Genomic DNA, 16,367 nt, shown 5'->3' on the forward strand with positions numbered 1-16,367 from the left:
GGAGTCTGAAAAGCCTTGGGCATGTTTTGGGGAATATTTCAATGTATTTGCTGCAAAGTATTGTTGTATCCTTGTCAGGAGTAGGTGACCTTTACAGAATCTGTAATCGCTGTGGGGGCCACAGGGACAGTGCCACTGGAACACCACAGCAAGATGGAGCACAGGCTGCAAGGATGCAAAATCCTCACAATGCCTTCTGACAACCAAAGGCTAAAGTCCTCCATCTAGCTTCACAGAAACAGTAGGCTGTCTGCCAGAGCAATGTCTCAGTGTCCATTCAGTCATCTCTTGTAATATCTCTCTTTGATACCCCCAGCTATGTTCTTAGCAGCAGAACTCATCTGCAACTTTGCTCACTGACTAATGAAGCCTTCTTTAACCCTCGCCTATCTGCATCACGTACCACTCCACTAACCTCCAGATCCAACTCTTCATCCCCCGACACTTCCGCCATCTGCATTCTGACTCCACAAACAAATACATTTTTCCCTCCCCAACCTTATGTTCTTTCAGGAGAAACTGCTCTCTCCGTGGCTTCCTTGTCCGCTCTACACTCGCCACCACCCCCAGCACTTTTCCCTGGAACTGCAGAAAGTGCTACACCTGCCCCTACACCTCCCCCCTCACCCCCATCCCAGGCCCTAAAAGACCTTCTGCATCAAACAGATGTTCACCTGCACATCTGCTAATGTGGTATACTGCATCCACTGTTGCTGTTGTGGCCTCCTCTGCATCGGGAAAAAGAAGCGGAGGCTTGGGGACTGCTTTGTGGAACACCTACGCTCGGTTCACAACAAACAAGTGCACCTCCCAGTCACGAACCATTTCAACTACTCCTCCCATTCCTTAGATGACATGTCCATCCTGGGCCGCGTGCATTGCCACAATGATACCACCCGAAGGCTGGAGGAAATGATCTCATATTTCGCTTGGGAACTCTGCAGCCCAATGGTATCAATGCGGACTTCACAAGCTTCAAAATCTCCCCTCCCCCGACCGCATCTCAAAATCAGCCCAACTCATCCCCACCTCCCTAACCTGTCCTCCCATCTACCCAATCCTCCCACCTCAAGCCCATCTCCATCTCCTACCACTAGCCTCATCCCGTCTCCTTGACTTGCCCTTCCTCCCTGGACCAACCTATCTCCCCCCTACCTCCCCACCCACATTCACCTTTACTGGCTCCAAACCTGCCTCTTTAACCTATCTGTCTCTTCTCCACCTATCTTCTCCTTTATCCATCTTCTATCCACCTCCTCCTCTCTTCCCTATTTATTTCAGAATCCCCTTCCCTTCCGTCATTTCTGAAGAAGGGTCTCGACCCTAAACGTCAGCTTTCCTGTTCCTCTGATGCTGCTTGGCCTGCTGTGTTCATCCAGCTCTATACATTGTCATCTCAGATTCTCCAGCACTGGCAGTTCCTACTATCTCTCTCATAATAGGATGAGGTTGTTTATGGAGTTAAGAAACCCATAAAGCAGGAAGATATCATCATCCTCAACATTCTCAGTCAGTTTAGATTCTACAAGCTGGGAAACAACTGCTTCCTTGATGCCTCAGATTATAGAGTTCAGTGGTTGCTGGTATCCTTGTCCCCCTGCCAGTTCTGTTCCTTTCCCTTCTAATGTGTGCCACACTGTCCTGCAAGAAAGAGGCAGAGCATCAGTGTTTGTGTAGTACTGTGTTGGGGTGAAGTGCCTGTCATAGCCAAATAGGTGCAGGAGGCAAGAATATTGATGTTAGGCTGTCAGCATTGACAGGTGCATGCAGGTGAGGTGATGGATCTTAGCTTCTCATCAAGCTCTATGTTGGACCTCTGATGAAGGTGAAGGGGACCAGTGCCAGAAACAGCATCAGCAACAGTCTTCCCTTCAGCCAACAGTAGTGACAAACAGAGACTTCCAAATCACAAGTGGCACTACTGCAACATAGCTTGTAAAGGCAGAAAGTTAACTTTCTGAACATTACAAGCATCAGCACCTCAGGAAGATCAGACTTCCATGGGAGATCATTGCTGATATTTGTAAACGTCTGGGAACAACCCACCCTGTCAAGTGGAACATCCACTGTGGACAAGGCCAATGCTTCTTTGTCCCCCTGCTCCTTCCAGGGCCACCTGCAGGATTTCATAATAAGTACATCTGTCCAATGCCCAATACTGTCTTTGCCCCTGAATTGTGCCATTTATATCCTCTTTGTATCTGAAGTGAGACATCGAAAACTAAGAGCACTGAGACTTGACATTCTGCCTGGATGTCCAAGGTAAGCGGATTTGCTCCCAAAAGGCAATGAAGGTGTCTTCAGAACAGCAACTGTATTCACCAACTGAGGAATTACATTCTGTTAATGTTCAGCTTTCATGTAACCACTGAAAATGTATCATGCCCAGCTGAACAAGATATCTGGAAGCTGCCATGGCTCCTTCATGGAGTGTCATTCAAACTCTGCCAGATACACACCTCTCCAAACACATTATTTGGAGTTATTCGAGGATATTTGAGGTGCTACTCTCTATCATCTGAAGGCATGACGTATGGCATCTCTGAGGAACTCCATACAAGCGATGCAAAGTAGTAGCATGAAAGTGGCTATTTGAATCTGAGTGATCACTGAGCAGGCCTTTCTGATGCTGAAGATGTGAAGCTGTAAGATTCTGGGAAAGATCGAGGGTGCACAGAATGATTGTGTTTTCTTCATAGCTGCAGCGATGGGTCGAGGCAGCACCCCTTAAATTCCAACACGGGACTACACATGATCAGACATCTGCAGCTGTACAATGAATTTAACAGGCACATTTGAACAAATGGACATGTTGGTGCTGGGCTGCATTTCTCACAACATGACCACAGCAAAGAGCTCAGGATTAACAAACGCTAATTTTACAGCCAGTCCTCTTAATTATTTAACCACTCCCTTGCATTGTCACAATACAGTTTATTTTAAAAGAAACTCTTGTCGATTTTTTTTTCCCAGAATCAAAATAAACATGTATTTATTTATATAAACTGAGCTCATTTAAACAGGCTTTCTTGATTTAATGAATAAGATGAACTATTGATTTAATGAATTATTAGCTACTCAATGCAAGAAAAAATAATAGTACAGCACACAAATTGAAGTCCAAAGCAAAATAAAAGTTCAAGAAAGACATTTGAATCAGTCTCTGTGTTCTAAATATGACTTTTCAGCCATTGTGTTGGATGTTACCTGTAATGCTGATATTGATAGGTGAGCAGTTGATTTTGAGATTCTTAGCTGCAGATTGGCAGAAAGGCCTTTGTGCTGTTTCCTCTCAACAGCGGTTTCACTTGGTTTCTTGCTTCCAGCAAAGAGAGAGATAGAGTTTCTTTCTTTTCACCTGCAGCATAGGTTTTTCTCGGCTGTGTCCTTCAAACGACACACATTTGCCCACTACACCACCAGTGTTGAATTTAGTTTCCAACCCCTTTTATTGTCTATTCTTGAAAGCAAAAAACAAACATGTCTCATACAGCTTAGGCGGACTGGCCATGCTGAATTACCTGTAGTGTCCCTTGATGTGCAGGTTCGGTGGGTTAGCCATGGAAATGCACGGTTATAGGAATAGGGTACGGATGGTGGGTCTGGGTGGGATGCTCTTTGGAGGTTGATGTTGACTTAATGGGCCAAATGGCCTAACTCCACACTATAGGGACTCTATGATTCTCACACAAACTGTGATCATTTCTCTCATTATATTTACAGTCCAACATAACTCATGGGAGATTATAGTTCAGTCTGCAGCACAATTCTCCCTGTGAAGTCCTTTGCTTTGACACTATCTTGACACACATCAAATGACATTCAAGGGTCTCTGTCATGACTGAGGATAATCTACCTATGCCTTCAGGGCAATCGCTGAATTAAATTGATCAAAATTTTCATTTTAAATCATTTTCTGTCTGTATGTGTTTTAAAAGTAAATACAAGTTGTAATTAAAAGATCAATAAGAAAAGATGAACAGGAAATAGTAGTGGAATTGAATAAGTATTTTCTATCAGTCTTCACAACAAAAGCATCCCAAAATTACTAAATATTCAAGTAACAACAGGAGAGCAGGAAATAAGTAACTAATTGTCACTACAGAAAAAATATGAGGGAAACTAAATGGGCTAAAGGCAGACTCTAAAGACCTGATGGAATTCATCTTAGGATATTAAAGGATGTAGCTACATGGATAATAGATAAAGCGAAAGTAATTTTCCAGAAGTTCTTAGGTTCTGGAAAAGCCCCAGAGGACTGGAAAACTGCCAATGGAACATCTTTATTTAAAAAGGAAAGGGGACAAGAAACAAGTAACTATTGGCCAATTAATCTAACATGTGTTATTGGGAAAATATTACTGTCTATTTTAAAGAATGTAATAGCAGAGCACTTAGAAATACATAATATGATCAAGCAGAGTACACATTGTTTCATGAAGTGGAGATTATGTCTGACAGATTTATTAGAATTATTTGAAGATGTAATAAGCAGGATAAATGAAGGAAGAACAGTGAATATAATATAATTGAATATTCAGCAGACTGAATTCTTAATCTATTTAATAAGATAAGAGCCCATGGTGTTGGAGGTAGAATATTAGTTTGGCCAGAGGATTGACCAACTAATTGAAGACAGAGAATTGGGATAATGGGCATTTTCAGGATGGCAACTTGTAACTAATGGTATGCCACAGGTTTAAGTCCTGGTGACACCATTATTTACAATGTGTATATTAATGACTAGGTTGAGGCAAGTGAATACACTATTGCAAAGTTTACAATGGCACAAAAATAGGTGGGAAGGCATGTTACGAGGATAACACAAGAGTTCCTACAAGGATATAGATAGGTTAAGCCAGCGGGCAAACACGTTGTAGACAGAATACAATGTAAGAAAATATGAGAGTATGCACTTTGACAGAAAGAATAGATGAGATAAATATTATTCAAATGGAGAAAGATTGCAGAGAGCTACAGAACAAAGAGATTTGGGAAACTTCATCCATGAATTACAAAAAAAAATACATCTAAGTTCAGAGGATAATACACAAACGGAATGTTGGCCTTTATTTCTAAAGAATGGAGTATGAAAGGTTTTGCTAAAACTATACAAGGCACTAGTCAGACCACATCCGGAATACTGTGAACAGTTTTGGGCACTTCATCTAATGAAAGACATATGGCATTGAAGGCAGTCCAGAGAAGGCTCACTAGACTGATGTAGGTATGGAAAAGCTATCTTACGGGTTGATTGGGCCTGTTCTCATTGGAAAATAGAAAAATCAGAGGTGATCTTATTGAAACATAAAACATGCTTGGAGTACTTGACAAGGGTAGATGTAGAGAGATTGTTCTTTTTGTGGGACTCCAGAACCAGAGGGAATAATGCCAAAGTAAGGAATGCTCATGACTGACATCCACTGACGCAGCTCCTGAAGACCCCAGTTAGGACTGCCCCACTTAGCCCTGAGCAAGGCCAGTCTGAGCCATCAGAATACATCATGTGCACTTTAACTGAGTTGGGTAGAATGCAAGAGGTAAGAGTGGGACCACTATGAACAAAGTCTTTGTTGTTGCAACCTCCATAGATACCTATAATTTTTAAAAGTTTCAAAAGTCCAATTGACTGGCTGAAGTAATGAAATGGCAAGGTTTGATTGATTTGACTTATTGTAGTCACATTTACCTAAGTACTGTGAAAAGCTTTTGTTGCGAGCAGTACAGGCAGATCATAGTAAGCAAGGGCATACAGATGATGGGGTGCTTAGACAGAGCAAGACATACGGGTTGCACTGTTCAACATTAACAAGATCCACACAATTTGAAGTCGGAAAGTCTATTTGGTAATCTAATAACAGCAGGGAAGAAGCTGTTCTCAAATCCATTGGTATGTGTGTTTAAGCTTTTGTATCTTCTGCCCGACAGAAGAGGATGTAGGAGAGCATTATCAGGTGGGAGGGATCTTTAATGATGTTGGCAGCCTTTCTGCAGCAGCAAGAAGTGTAAATGGACTCCATGGATAGAAGGTTGACTGCTGTGATGGTGTGGGCTGTGCACACAATCTTCTTGGTTTCTTATGGTCCTGGGCAGAGCAGTTGCATTACCAGGCCATTATTATGCATCCAGATAGTATGCTTTCTATGGTAAATCTGTAAAAGTTGGTGAAGGTCCTTATGGGCATGCTGAATTTCCTAAACCACCTGAGGAAGAAGAGGTATTATTGTGCCTTCTTGACTGTCACATCTATGTGGGAAGTCCAGGACATGTTGTCGGTATTGTCACACCTGGAAACTTAACGCTCACAAACCTGGTGGGAAAATTATTGGAAAGGGCTCTGTGAGATAGGAATAATGAACACTTGGATAGGCACAGTTTGTTTCATGATAATCAGCATGGATTTGTGAGGGGTAGATCATGCCTCACCAACTTTATTGAATTCTTTGAAGAGATGACCAAACACGTGGATGAAGGTAGAGCAATGGATGTAGTATACACAGATTTAAATAAGGCGTTTGATAAATTTCCCCATGGTCGGCTCATGCAGAAAGTACGGAGGCATGGGATAGGGGGAAATGTGGCAGTTTGGATTCTGAATTGGCTGACCCTTAGAAGACAAAGAGTGGTAGTGGACGGATAATATTCAACATGGTGCTCAGTTACAAGTGGTGTACCACAAGGATCTGTCTGGGTCCTCTTCTATATGTTATTTTTGTAAACGATTTGGATGTAGGAGTGAAAGGGTGAATTAATAAGTTCGCAAACGATACGAAGGTGGGTTGAGCTGTGGAGAGTGCAGAGGGCTGTTCTAGGCTACAAAGGGATGTTGATAGGATGCAGAGATGGGCTGAGAAGTGGCAGATAGAATTTAACCCTGAAAAGTGTGAGGTGAATCATTTTGGAAGGACAAACTTAAAAGCAGAATACAGGGTTAACGGAAAGATACTTGGCAGTGTGGAGGAGCAGAGGGATCTCAGGTTTCATGTCCACAGTTCCCTGAAAGCTGCTACCCAGGTGGAGAGGGTTGTTAGGAAGGCGTATGGTGTGTTAGCTTTCAATAATAGACGGTTTGAGTTCAACAGCCATTAAGTTATGCTCCAGCTATACAAAAGCCTGGTTTGGCCACATCTGGAGTATTGTGTCCAGTTCTGGTCACCTCATTACAGGAAAGATGTGGAAGCGTTGGAAAAGGTGCAGAAGAGATTTACCAGATGTTGCCTGGAATGGAGGGAAGGTCTTACGAGGTAAGGTTGAGAGAGCTAGGGCTTTTCTTTTTCGAATGATGAAGGATGAGAGATGACTTGGTAGTGGTGTACAAAATGCTCAGAGGTATAGATAGAGTGGACAGCCCGAGACTTTTTCCTAGGGTGGAGGTATCTATTACGAGGGGGCATAGTTTTAAAGTGAGTGGAGGTAGCTATGGGGGAGGCATCAGATGTAGGTTCTTTACTCAGAGAGTGGTCATGGTGTGGAATGCATTGCCGGAGAAGATAGTGGGGTCAGCCTCATTAGGGGCATTTAAGCAGCTATTAGATAGGCATATGGATGATAGTATAAGAGGGGTGGAGGTTAGATAGACTTTAGGATTAGGGTAAAAGTTCAGCACAACATCGTGGGCCGAAGGACCTGTACTGTGCTGTACTGTTCTATGTTCTATGTTCTATGTTCTATGTCCTCTCAACCTCGGCTCTATTGATGTAGATGGGAGCGTGTTCTCCTCCTTTCTTGCAGAAGTTAATGACCAGTTCTTTTGTTTTGCCGACATTGAGAGAGAAGTTGTTATCATTGCACCGTGACACCAAGCACTCTATCTCTTTTCTGTATTCACACTCTTTGTAGTTTGATTTTCATCCTACCACAGTGGCGTTGTCAGCAAACATGTAGGCAGCGCTTGTTTGGAATTTTGCTACATAGTCATGGGTGTATAGGGAGTACAGTAGGGGGCTGAGAATGCATCCTTGGGGCTCTCCAGTGTTGAGGGTTATCATGGGGGAGGTGTAGATACCTATCTTTACTGATTGTGGTCTGTACGTCAAGGAAGCTAAGGATCCAGTTACAGAGGGCAGTGCCAAGATCTACTCTGGAGGGGACTGAGATCAGCCTGGGGGGATTAATGATGTTGAAGGTGGAGCTGTAGTTGATGAGTAGGAGTCTGACATATGTGTCCATATTGTTCAGGTGTTCCAGGGATGAGTGCAGGTTGAGGGAAATGACGTCATTGTACCGTAAGCAAATTGCAGGGGATCAAGGCAGGCTGAGTTGAAGTGGACTATAACCAGCCTCTTGAAGTACTTCACAATTACAGAGGTCAGAGCCACTGAGTGACAGTTATTAAGGCACATTGCATGTGCTTTCATTGGGACTGGGATGGTGGTGGTCTTCCTGAAGCAAGCAGGGACTTTGGCTTGTAGGAGGGAGAGGTTTCATGTTTTAAACTTTGAGTAAAACAGTGCCAATCCTAACGACTATTTTCTTTTTGTATATAACTTATACTCCAAAATAGAGAAAGTGATGTACACTTCCCTGTACATTTCCACGCATCGTATTCTCCACAGAAATTCAGTTGCACAGTTCAGCCTATGATAATTTGGCAAATGTTATTTAAAGGGATGACAGTGGATAGGCAATGGCAAATATTTAAACTATGTATGGAGGAACTGCCACCATTGTTAAGCCCATAAGACACTAAGAAATGGGAACAGGTGTAGGCCATTTGTCCTCTTGTGCGAGTTACACCACTCAATCAGATCATGGCTGATCCAACACTCCTCATGTCCACTTGCCTGTCCTTTCTCCACAATCTGCGATTTCCCCCACTGATCAAGAATCCTGTCATAGCCATCCTGGCGACTTTCTAGGTCAAAAGAAAATACATGTAAGCAGAGTCACAGAATGTGCAGTGTCTCATTATTGCTAACTCAGCTGCTGCTGACACCTAAGTCACAACATTGACTGTTGTTTGCAAAATGGCTTAGCAATAATCTGACACTGCACATTCTATGACTCTGCTTAGCTGTATATTTTTTTACCAAGATAATAGTCAGGGTGGCTATGACAGGATGGCCAATTCTGGGTTCTTTGCCTCTCCCTGGTATTCTTTCTACAAGAAGCGAGTTATGAATGTGATAAATGGAATATGTAAGAAACTCCTCGAGTTGCACCATTCCCATTGCTAACTGTCACGTGGTACTTGTCGGAAGTTTCCATTCTGTCACTCCATGGGGTTCCTTTAAATACAGAAGCTTCAACAAATCAATGTCTCCTGTCAGGAAATCTGGCAGCCTTCCGCACAGCAAGCATTTTATACATCTCTTGTAAAAGTTGCAAAGTATTTCACACATATTTAATAGATTTGATATGCAGCAACATTTGTTTTGTAGGAAAATGGGAAGATTAAATTGTGTAGGCACAGCTGAGAAGTTCAACCATTCAGGCTTGCATCTCACTGGGCGTCCAGGACTTGTGGACAGCAACCAACTTGGAGGCTTATTTGGAACACGCATGACTAATGATATATTAATGTTGCATGTCACAACTAAAACTATTTATGAATCCTACCATATGTATACCACTTTCTTCTTCTTTTCCAGCCAAATGAAAGGAAAGCATATTCTTTGAGGCCATGTTGTATTCCTCTCAATGCTATTCTTCTGCATTTGAAACAGGCAATGAGATGAGCAATGGTCCACTATCCTGTACCACACTATTATGATGCCTTGTGAATCACAGTATTAACACTCTCCCCGCTATGCTAATCCATGTGACCTCTTGGGAGAGACAGAAAGGCAGATCAAAAATCCAAGCCAACCAAAAGAAAAGAATCTGGAAAATTTCCTTTAACTGGTCAAGACACATCAAAGATATCTCTCTGGCTCTGAATTCCCTGTAATATCTACTTGCCTTAGGCAGAAACTGGACCAGTTCCCCCTTGAAGGAGTTTCATGACCTGTCAGTCAGATGGCTGTCTGTTCAGAAATCCACTCTTTCATCTCTCTACATCTAACCTAGATTTGGTATTATATCACTCACAGTTCTGACCCTTTGTCCTCCTTATTGTATTATGCTTCAAGACCAATATTTCAGTTTACCTTTAAGAAAGAGCCTCATTCTGTCATCACTTTTCAGAGCATGTGATCTGAGGGTACAAAGGTTTAATATTCCGTCTCTGTTGGGATTCTTAGAGCATGATATGTTGCTGAAAACATGCTGCTCTTTTTAAACTAATAACAAATTTAGCCTAGACATTTTTGTGCCTGTGTTTCTTTTTAATTCATCATGGAACAGAAGCTTCACTGATTGGGCCAGTATTTATTGTCTGTCCCTATTTGAAAAGATGCTGGTGAGCTGCCTTCGTGAATTGTTGCAATCCATGTGCTGTAAGGCTACCCACAATGCCATTAGGGAGAATTCCAGGATTCTGGCCCAGCGACACCAGAGGAATAGCAATACATTTCCCAGTCAGGATAGTGAAGGCCTAGAGGGGCACTTTGATAAGTCCCTAATCAAAAGCTTTCTGGAAGTCCGAATAAAGAATGTCCGTTGATGTACTGATGTGTATTTAAGCTGTTAAAAATACAACTAATGACTGGCATAGCTCTGTCCCACCTCCTCAAATATTCTCGGGCAAGAGCCAACCAGATATCATCGATTTTCAAATTATCAATTCTTTCCAAAATAATATGTCCATCTGTTTATTATTGTTAACTTTATTATTTAATCTGTTCATGCTAATAGTTAAACATTGTCCTTAGGTGTGAAGACTGATGCAAAGTATCACTCACAGGTGGTGGTTTTCCCATATCTGCCAATCTTGACACTGTAAGTGATGTTGGCCGTGGATTTGGAAGTGCTAGGAGACCTGATGAAGTTCTGCAGTGCCTCTTATAGATGGTACAACATTGCTGCTACTGAGCGTCGTTGGTGGAGGGAATGACTCAAGAGGCAGACAAAGCACATCTATAGCTGTTTCCATCACCAGTTTTATCTGGAACAGATCACTAGCCCGTCATCAGAGGCTGTAGCTTGATTCTGCATCAAGCATGATGGCCAGGAGCTTTCTCACTCTTATTGTGTGACAGATAGATACTGGATGCAGTGATGCCAACTACTGTGCTATGAGTCCTCCATCCTTAGACTATGCTTGTCTGAAGTGTAGAGTCTGAGCTCCTTTAAGCTATCTTGAAAACTAAGTTGCTTTATACTATGAATGAATCCAGTAAGCTTCATCTGCACTTATTCCAGAGCCCCAGAAGCATCCACCATGTGAGGAGACCAAAATTGAACCTATTTCATCTGAGACCTGACTAAATTCTTGTACAAGGGCAAAATAGTATGTCCTGTCTTATTATCAATTATCGCTGAATGCATCCCAGTAACTTTTTCAATCTATCACTTCATAATATTGCTGATGTTCCTTTAGAGATAACAAGAACAGAAAGTTCAGCGATCTTTCTTTCTTCACCTTCTTCACCAGTCTTGTAAAAAGCTTCTGGTGTAGTCCCTTATTAAAAGCTTTTTGGAAGTCTAACTAGACAATGTCTGTTAATGTACTGTCATGAATTTGAGCTGCTAAAAATATAACTACGGACTAGTACAGCACATGTCCCATCTTCGCAATGATTCTCAGGCAAGTGCCAACCAGCTACCATTGATTTTCAAATTATCAATTCTTTCTCAAACAATATGTCCATTGATTTATTACTACTAACTATTATTAAATGTGTTCAATTTTAATAGTTAAACATTGTTCTTAGATGTGAAGAGTGACGCAAAGTGCCACTTAATATTGCCATCATGCCTATTGAGTCCTTTAGAATCTATCCTTGAAAAGCTCAATGCAACCTTTAACAATTTCTGTCTCTATAATAACTACAAAGGCTTTTCCGAGTGCTTCCACAATCATCTAAACTCTGACTGTTGACTATTAAATGTCCCTTATTTACCGAAACATTTGAGTTCACATTTTACTTGACTTCAGAAATGGTTAGTCAGCCACTCTGGCTTCTTCTGACCACGTGCCCCCTTTTCATTTGGTTTTCACTGTTCTTTTTCTCAGGAGAATAATTACTTTTTCAGTCCCAAATGTCCCTTTCCTGGTTTGTCTTTTGTTTTTACTTACTGTTTCATTCTATTCTCTGTTTTCAGTATTAGACGTTAAATGACATTCAATAGCCTGGACTTTTGAAACACTATGCCAAAAATTACCCCTCTTCTAAGTACATAGAAAATAAGAAACAGAACAAAACACACATTTATCACACAATACATATAAGACATTAATATAAAATAAACAAATACATGAAATATGAGTGAATTTTTAAAAGAAAATCTCATATAGATTATAGACAACAGAATGTAAATCATATGGAATTAACAACATCAATCATCCCCAAATTAAAACTCTTTTCAGGTGTACACTGATTCCAGAATTGACTTCAACCTGTCCAGTCATCTGGGAATGGCGTCCACAAAAAGATCTCTCTGCCACTCAAAGACAAATGGTCAAAAGGGTCCTGAATCTAAATAAAGAAACCACGACTGAATGAGGTACAAGCTGGGGAATGTTACTTAGAGTAATAATGTTAGATAGACAATGGTAAACAATTAACAAGTACACTTCAATGATTGTTCGTTCTTGTCTGGCACAAAAACAAAGCAGGAAAGGTGGCTCAGGCATGGGAAACAAGTGAAAATTAAGAATAATATTGGATTCAATGATTGGGTGAACAAATTGGTCCAAAAAAGAAGCAGACTTGAGGATTGGGAGCAGTTTGGATTTCAGCAAATAAGAACAAAGGAATTAATTAAGGGGGGGAAAGGGAATATGACAGTAAGCTTACGGTAACCACACTAGCTGTTTGTAAAAGCCTTTATAAGTTTGTGAAGACAAAAAGAGTAGTGAAGACACATGTAGGTCATTTATATTCAGAAATAGGGAACCATATAATGGGGAACAAAGAAATGACAGGCCAATTAAAAAGAAATTTTACTCTATCTTCACAAAGAAGGACACAAACAATGTTCCAAAAATGTTGCGGAATGCAGCGACTAGTGAGAGGGAGAAACCGAAGAAAACCGGTACTAGCAGAGAAATGGTATTGAGGAAATTAATCAGACTAAAGGCCAATAAATCTCTAGGTCCAAATTATCTACATCCCAGAGTACTTAAGGAAGTGACCCTAGAAATATTGGATGCATTTGTGGTCACCTTCCAAAATTCTATAGACTTTGGTATGGCTGCTATGGATTGAAGGTTGGTTAATGTAACCTTGTATTTAATAAAGGCAGAAACAGAGAGGTAGAGAGATAGCAGGAAATTATAGACAGATTTGCCTGACATCAGTTGTAGGGAAAATTTTAGAGGACATTAGAAACGATATAATTGCAGAGTACTTGGAAAACAGTGCCAGGATTGAGGACAGTCAGCATGGATTTATGAAATGGAACTCATGCTTGACAAATGCACTGGAATTCTTCAAGGATGTAACTAGTAGAATTGATCAGGGAGTGCCAGTGGAAATGGTTTACTTAGCCTTCCAGAAAGCTTTCCATGAGGTCTCATGTAAGAGGTCAGTACATAAACTTAAAGTACATGAAACTGGGGGGAGTGTACTAACAGGATAGTGTACTAACACGGATACTAACATGAACTGGTTTGTAGACATGAAACAATGAGTAGGAATAAACAGGTCATTTTCCGAGTGGCAGCCAGTGAATGGTGGGGTACCACAGGGATCAGTGCTTGGACACAAGCTATTTCCAATACACATTAATGATTTAGACAAGGGAACTAAATGCAATATCAGTATCTCCAAGTTTGCAAATGGCACAAAGCTGGGTGGGAGGGTGCAGAGATGCATCAATGTGATTTGAACAAGTTGAGTGAGTGGGCATACAAGCGGCAAATAATGTGGATATACATCACTTCCGTAACAAAAAACAGGCAGATTATTATTTGAATGGCAATAGACTGGGAAAGGAGGATGTGCAATGAGACATGGATGTCCGAACACACCAGTCTCTGAAAGTAAGCACGTGGGTGCAGCAGGTGCTGAAGAAGAAAAATAGTATGTTGGCCTTCATAGCGAGGGGATTTAAGTACAGGAGCAGGGATGTCTTGATGCAATTATACAGGGCCCTGGTGAGCCAACACTTGGAGTATTGTGTGCAGTAGTTTTAGTCTCCTTATTTGAGGAAGGATGTTCTTCCTACGGAGGGAGTGAAACTAAGGTTTACTACAATGATTCCTGGGATAGGACAACTGAAGTATGAAAAGGAATTGGATCCATTAGGACTATATTTGTTGGAGTTTAGAAGAATGAGGGGGAATCCCATAAAAACCTATAGAATTCTAACCTAGTAAAGGCAGGAGAGATGTTTTTGATGACCATGGGTCTAGAACCAGAGGTCACTGTCTAAGGATACAGTGGTACGCCATTTAGGACTGACATTATGAGAAATTTCTTCACACAAAGAGTGATGAGCCTTTGGCATTCTTTGTTGCAGAAAGTAGTTGAGGACAAAACATCAAGAAGGAGTTAGATATAAACATTACAATAAGGAGTTAGATATAAATCTTAGGGCTAAAGGGATCAAAGGTTGTGGAAAGAAAGTGGAATCATGTCACTGAGTTGGATAATCAGCCATGAACATATTGAATGGTGGAGAAGGCTTGAAGGGCCAAATGGCCTGCTTCTGCTCCTATTTCCTATGATTTAATGAACAAAATGCCAGAAGAACCCCCACCCTCAATTACCTCTTTGACTACATTTGCTCTTGTCTTGTCTTTTCTTCTCATCCTCATCTAGTCTGTTCTCAGTCAGTGAAAAGCAATTGTTCTCTTTTCCCTCTCCTATCTCTCATCTTAATCACATAGCATTCTGCAGGTCAGTCCCTTATCGTTGTCTACTCCACCTCTTTGGAAATGCTCTCACCATCCAATGTAGCTTCACAGCATTCATCTTACTTTTAAAATACTTCCAGTGACATTCTGTTGGTTCATTGACTCACCTTCACAATATGATCCCAATGCTGTTGTCCTTTTCATCATTTCCTTACAATTCCTTTACTTTCCCTCTTCAATGTATTCCAAAAGAATCCTCACTGCCTGTTCTAAAATTACAAGAACCATAACATTATGTGTTGGGTATCAATTTAACAGCATTACAGGAAGCCGGATTCAGTTATCAGCCAACATTCACATGCATTTCTACCTGGTCTTGCTAGCTATTCATCAGACGTGGTGAGCCAACACACACAAAAACATAAAATGCTGTAGAAACTCATCAAGTCTGGTAGCATCTGTGAAAACAGAGTTAACATTTTGAGTTAGTGCCCACGAAATGTTAACTCTGTTTTCACAGATGCTGCCAGACCTGCTGAATTTCTCTAGCAATTTCAGTTTTTTTGATTTTTAGACCTCTAGCATCCATAGTTTTTTTGTTTTATTTTACTGGTAACCCAACATGATTTGACCAAAGCTCAAGTTTTTGATCACTGACAAAATAATTGTATATTTGTGCCCAGACAATGTCAACACAAAACGAGCTAAATTATGAGCAAGTCCCCATCAGTTTTATAATCATCTGACTCTACAGTTATTAACTTTGAACCACTTTTTGAACCCCCTAGCTTTTTAATTATGTGAATTACTTAAACTGGAAGTATTTCCATGTATCAGCAACTCTGCTGGAAAACACTATTCCCAAGTCAATCTTTCGACTTTTTCGAGTTATGCATAATAGGCATTGCAGTGGGTAAACCACTATGTGATTCAGTTCTTTTTCCATTAAACTAATTCCACTCCAATTTGTTTTCTTTACTTTTCTATGCCTAATCTTGACACACCTAATTGCGATTGTGAACATCCAAATTAAATAAACACTGCATGTGGAATCCATGATTAACAATTAGTGCGGTTTGTTTTGGCCATACAGTGTCAAACTGTGAGGCGTTCTACGTGACGACTCCCTTTCCCAGTAAAGCACTTTCCTCTGTGCCTGTGTTTTTTTAACATATTAATCTGTTAGCAAGCTTCACATTTTGTTGTCTCGCTCCCCCAATCAAATGCAAGAGAACATAATAGTAACAAATAACGTCAAGTTCTGATCAGATATCCCTGCACTTCTAAATGTCCATTAGGCTCCAGAATTGAGTTTTTCTAAAAGTACATGTACATTGTTACTTTCATCGTGACTGATGAGTCATGCAGAGTGCGGTCAGTGTGAGTGCGTGACTAAGGAAAAGGCAGGATGTTGCAGGGGAATCGCTGTCGCCTTGCTGACAGAGCCCGGGCTCCCTGGGCGGGGGCTCCACGCTGCAGCCAGAGCTCCATCATGCCAGCCACCAGCCGCTGATCACGCAGCCCC

Source organism: Stegostoma tigrinum, chromosome 5, assembly GCF_030684315.1.
Source record: "Stegostoma tigrinum isolate sSteTig4 chromosome 5, sSteTig4.hap1, whole genome shotgun sequence".
Taxonomy (NCBI): Eukaryota; Metazoa; Chordata; class Chondrichthyes; order Orectolobiformes; family Stegostomatidae; genus Stegostoma; species Stegostoma tigrinum.